Source organism: Bubalus bubalis, chromosome 7 (assembly GCF_019923935.1).
Source record: "Bubalus bubalis isolate 160015118507 breed Murrah chromosome 7, NDDB_SH_1, whole genome shotgun sequence".
NCBI classification, from domain to species: domain Eukaryota; kingdom Metazoa; phylum Chordata; class Mammalia; order Artiodactyla; family Bovidae; genus Bubalus; species Bubalus bubalis.
In genome coordinates, this window is record NC_059163.1 from 86742538 (window position 1) to 86748728 (window position 6191).

At 36.9% G+C, this 6191-nt stretch overlaps 1 pseudogene; it reads right to left on the reverse strand.

The window, feature by feature from the left end:
* Positions 1–4141: 4141 nt before the first annotated feature.
* LOC102414192 lies at positions 4142–4670 on the reverse strand (annotated as a pseudogene).
* Positions 4671–6191: the final 1521 nt, after the last annotated feature.

Sequence of the window (6191 nt, forward strand, 5' to 3'; positions counted from 1 at the left end):
CACAGTGAATTTGGAGCCCAAGAAAATAAAATCTGGCAGTGTTTCCACTTTTCCCCCATTTATTTGCCATGAAGTGATGGGACCAGATGCCATGATCTTAGTTTTTTGAATGTTGAGTTTTAAGCCAGCTTTTTCACTCTCCTCTTTCACTCTCATTAAAAGGCTCTTTAGTTTTTCTTCACTTTCTGCCATTAGAGGTATCATCTGCATATCTGAGGTAGTTGATATTTCTCCCTGCAAGCTTGATTCCAGCTTGTGAGTCATTCAGCCTAGCACTTTACACGATGTACTCTGCATAGAAGCTAAATAAGCAGGGTAACAATATACAGCCTTGATGTATTCCTTTTCCAATTTGGAACCAGTCCATCATTTCATGTCCAGTTCTAACTGTTGCCTCCTGACCTGCATACAGGTTTCTCAGGAGACAGGTAAGGTGATCTGGTATTCCCATCTCTTGAAGAATTTTCCAGTTTGCTGTGATCCACACAGTCAAAGGCTTAAGTGTAGTCAATGAAGCAGAAGTAGATGTTTGTCTGGAACTCCCTAGTTTTTTCTGTGATCCAACAAATGTTGGCAATATGATCTCTGGTTCCTCTGTCTTTTCTAAATCCAGCTTGTATATCTGGAATTTCTTGTTCACGTACTGCTGGAGCCTAGCTTGCGGGAAATGAGCACAATTGTATGATAGTTTGAACTTTCTTTGTCTTGCCCTTCTTCGGGACTGGGATGAAAACTGACCTTTTCCGGTCCTGTGGCCACTGCTGAGTTTTCCAAATTTGCTGATATATTGAGTGCAGTACTGTAACAGCATCAAGTTTTAGGATTTGAAATAGCTCAGCTGGAATTCCATCACCGCCACTACCTTTGTTCATAGTAATGTTTCCTCAGGCCCACTTGGCTTCACATTCCAGGATGCCTGGCTCTGGGTGAGTGTATACATGTGTATTGTTGCTGTTGACGTTTAGTCACTAAGTGGCGTCTGACTCTTTGCAATGCCATGGACTATAGCCCGCCAGGCTCCTCTGTTCAAGGGATTTCCCAGGCAAGAAAATTAGAGTGGGTTGCTATTTTCTCCTCCTGGGGAATCTTCCTGGACCAGGGATCAAAACCACCTCTCCTTTTTCCCCTGTACTGGCAGGCAGATTCTTTACTGCTGAGTCACGAGGGCTGTACCACATATGTGTAAATATATACATATTTTTTTGTCTACTTCACCCGAAAAAGACTCAGAGAAAAAAACCTCCTACTTTATTTGCCTGTAACTTCTTCCCTTTTACTTTTTTGTACTTTTAATAGTTTTTGCTTCACACATTTTGGAACTATGTTATCTGAAATGTGAATGTCTGTGATCACTATATCTTTATTGTAGATTGGACATTTTCAAATATATATAATTCTCTTGATGTTTTTAATCCATTTCCCTTGAATTATTATATGTTCTGTTATTATTATTGCTGCCCTTAATTTTTTTCTGCTTTCAATGAATAGGTAAAACTGTCAACATTCATTTTAATTTTCTTTTAAGGTGACATTTCATTTTTGTTTCATGATAGCATATCATTGAATTATTGTATAACATTCATGTTAATAAGAATCTATACTCAATCATATTTATTGTAAAACTGTATAAGTTAACTTACTTTTGATTTTATTTTATATTTCCTCTACAATTTTTATACTTTTTTATTTTTATTTTCATGTATTATACATGGTTGTTGAACTCATGCTGTTTTTTAATGAGTTAGGTGTTGTATATCTTCTTTTTAATTCTATTAATAATAATATTCATATTTTTAAATGTGAACATGTATTATTCTAATATTATCAAGAAAGAAACAATAACTACTCACTCCCTCATTTTGAAATAAAACTTTACTTTATCCCTAATCACCTCCTTAATATTTCCTTTTTGTTGTTGTTTTCTTGGAATGATTCAAGAACTTAGCTTGGATTTTATTACTACTTTACACTATTTATCTTTACTTTTATGAACTATTTGACATCTGCATTATTTTAAATAATATTAAAAACTTTTACACAACAACTTTAAGTTTCACTGTTCCCATCCCTGATTTCTTTTTACTAAGCACACCCATCCCAATCTTGAGAACTTCGTTCCCTCAGTTAGCAAATTTTTTCAGGGATTCTCTTTTCCTTTTGTTTTCTCCAGGGTGACTATGGAAGTGGTATTCTTTCTCATTTCACAAATTTCTGCAAATATCTTTCAGTTGTCCTTATACATGAAATATAGGTAATCTTCTTCAAAGATTTTTCCCCTCAAAACTTGAGATTTTTTCCAAGTAATTATATTAGCCTGATACTAATTAACTTTCTTTCTTGCAGAGACAATCACTGTATTGCTTGAGTGATGTAGGATTTTTCTCTGTATTCTTTACCATCCATCTCTCGTTTGTTCATACACATGTATTTCCCACACATTTTCTGCCTTAGTGGCCCCCTTTGGTGGCCACATTATTCCACACATTAGAAATGTATTCTCCTCATCGAATCATGACTAGTTTTTAAAACAGTTTAAAGATGCTTCCTCCGATAAGTCTTCTCCTATTGCTTTAACCTGTATTAAAGCTTATCTGTGTTTGAATCACAGCTCTGTTAATTGTTAGTTGTGTGACTTTGGCCACATGCTTGACCTCTCTGTGCTGCAATTTCCTCATATGTAAAATAGTATTTTGGAAATGTTTGAAAGATTAAATGAGATAATAGAAACAAAGTGCCTTATTTAATACCATACGACAAACGCAGTGATTATCTTCCTATATGGGGCAATTGTAAGATAATCGTTATTACTAATGCTATCCATTGTAATAATAATATCTAGCTATTAAGTAGCAGAGAATTAAGCAAGTCTTACAAATGCTTGCTTTTTTTAAATAAAATTTATCTTAGTAACCAAGGTAATATTAATGTAGAAGTTCAGCTAGGTTGAAGTAATAGTTAAAAGACTTAGTGCTGTGTGATGTAATGGTATTTTGTTTTGTTTTGTTTCAAATAGGAGTCTAATGATTGTGTATAATAATATACAGTAACAACACATTTAAACCAATGTGAACATGTATACAATGACGTGAACACCATGGTATTTCAGCTTAAGAGAGGAGGTAATAGCTGTAAGGATGCCTCATCTTCCTGTTCATGAATCATTAGCAGAGAGGGATGCTTCATGTCTCCACAGTAAAGCCTAACATGTCTACATTACTTCTTCTCTGGCAAAATTCCACCGGACAAATCTGTTTGCTATTCCAAAATGATATGGACATTTTCCCAGGACTGATTTCAGAGAAGTGAATTGAGCACATTTTCAGGTTTTAAAGGATCATTTTCTCCAGTTTGTCATGATCAGATTTTAAGGATACTGTTATAAAAGCCTTCGGGGAAAAAAATTCTTCTCTGAGAATCTCAGTTTTAAATTACTTCATCTAAAAGAAATCCCGCCACCATATGTTTGCTTGGCCTAGATTTCACTTAATAAGGCTTTCCTCCTCATACATTCTTTACAGAGAAACAAAATTAAGAGTAATGTAAGTGCCAGACATTAAACATCTATGGCCTGTGTCAATTTTTAATCAGGTCTCGTCAGCAACATTTAACGGACTCTTGCACTAAACTTAAAAATTGTAGCGAGAGCAATGTGACTAGAATTTATGAGTGCAAGGGATTCTTAGTCCCCATTTTTCTTTCTGTAAAAATATTGTCTTCTTCTTTCCTTGCATAAATTCAAAGTTCATGTTCAGAGTCAAACTTAGCTTATTCAAAATGCATATGATGTCCTCATCTTTTTTGTTTTAAAGTTACCTTTGATAATTTGTTCCCTTCTTACATTCTTGTGGAGATTAGACATCATTGTGAAAATTCAAAGAATTTAATAAAATAATTTGTGTAACATAATTTTCAACTCATAGTATGCATTCAACACTGAATAAATGTGAAAAAGAGGGGACAGAGGGAAAGTATAGAAAACTATGGCACTGAATGAATGAATTGATGCAAAATGATTACTTCTACTTAAAAACTAAATGATGGGGATTTTTTTTTTTTAGACAGATAAAGGCTTGTTTTTTTGTTGAATGAGTGATCTATGCAATTGTTGAGGCCACTGTGTACAGAGAAGAGGGGGAGAACTTTATTTCTTGGTGTCTTCCTCCTTGGACAGTCTTGATGATTTTCTCCTTCTCGGCCTGGAGCCGTTCATGGTGCTCGCGGGCTTCCTGGGTCTTAGACCTGCAGGCCTCAGCCTGGTCCACCAGAAGCTTCTTGGGAGCCTGGTCTGCCTTCAGCTTGTGGATATGTTCCATGAGAATCTGCTTGGTTTTGAACACATTACCCTTCACCTTCAGGTACAGGCTGTGATACATGTGGAGGTCAATCTTCTTAGATGCACGGTATCGCCTGAGCAGCCGGCGCAGAATTCTCCTCCTCCTCATCCAGGTTACCTTCTCAGCATCGAGCCGGAGAATGGACAGCCACAGGCTTCTGGTGATCAGCCCATCTTTGATCAGCTTCCGGATCTGCTGGCGGGAGTTGGCATTGGTGATTTCACTAGTCTCACTGGGGTCCAACCAGACCTTCTTTTTGCCACAGCGAAGGACACTGGAGGCAAGCCTCTTCTGAAGCCTGAGCGTACTCGTGGCCACTGCCACAGAGGCAAAAAACAATGAAGAATTTTAAAGTGTAAAGATTTTTAACAGTAGAGTTGCCATACCTAAACTAATGTAATGCAATTGTTTAAGGTGGTTACTATTAAAATGTTTTTAAAAGAACTTTGAAAAGTTAAACACCATCAGCATTAAAAATTTTATTTATGGATGAAGGCAGTCAAGATGGCAGAGCAGGACACAGAGCTCATCTGCTTCCATGAACATATCAAAAACAAATCTACCTGTGGAGCAGTTCTCACTGAAAACTGACTGGAGACTGGATGAAAGAACCATCTACAGCAAAGACTGTATGAAAAATCCAACCTGAATTGGGTAGGAAGGGAAGGGAAACAAACAGGTCAGGACCTGTACCTCTGGGAGAGGACGCAAAGAGGAGAGGGATTACAGGACTCACACATTCTCCCTAGGCAGTGAATGGTTCCATCCACATATTGGGTGCCCCAGCTCTGGGGTCCAACACCAGCAGGACATGTCCCCTTAGCTGGTTTGAAAACCAATGGGGCCTACAGAAGGGCTGTAATAAAAACCTAGACTCTGTGTGAAGAGCATGCACACACTTGTTTATTCCCAAAACATGGCAGAGAAAACAGGCTGAAACTGCCCAGGCTTCTGGCTGGTTTCCTGAAACCTACTGAATGAGAGATTATTTGCAAATAATATGCCCAATATCCAAAATATATAAACAGCTCATACAACCCAATATCAAGAAAACAACAGCTTGATTAGAAAACGGGTAGAGGATTGGAGTAGATTTTTTCCTAGAGAAGACATATAGATGGTCAATGAGCACATGAAAAAATGTTCTACATCACTAATCATCAGAGAAATGCAAATCAAAACCACAATGAGATGTCACCTTATACCTGTCAGAATGGCTGTCAAAACAGTCCACAAATAACAAATGCTGGCAAGGATGTAGGAAAAGGGAATCCCAGTACACTGTTAGTAGAAATATAAATTGGTGTAGCCACTGTAGAAGAGAGTATTTGAGATTTTTGTCAAAAAACAAAAACTAGAACTACCATATGATACATAAATTCTGCTCCTGGATGTAAATTCAAAGAAAATAACACAAATTCAAAAGGACACATGCACCCCAATGTTCATAGCAGCATTATTTACAATAGTCAAAATGTGAAAGCAACGTAAATGTCTATCAACAGATTAGTGGATAAAGATGCCATATATACATAGAATGGACTGTTAGTCATTTAAAAAAAAAGAATAAAATTCTATCATTCACAACTACATGCATGCACCTAGAGGGTATTATGCTTAGACAAATAAGTTAGAGAAAGACAAATACTGTATGTTATCATTCATATGTGGAATCGAAAAAAGAAAAGCTAATGACAAGGATATACTGTATAACATGGGGAATATAACCAATATTTTATAACTATAAATGGAGTATCAGTTCAGTTCAGTTCAGTCACTCAGTCGTGTCCGATTCTTTGTGACCCCATGGACTGCAGCACGCCAGGCCTCCCTGTCTATCACCAACTCCCGGAGTTT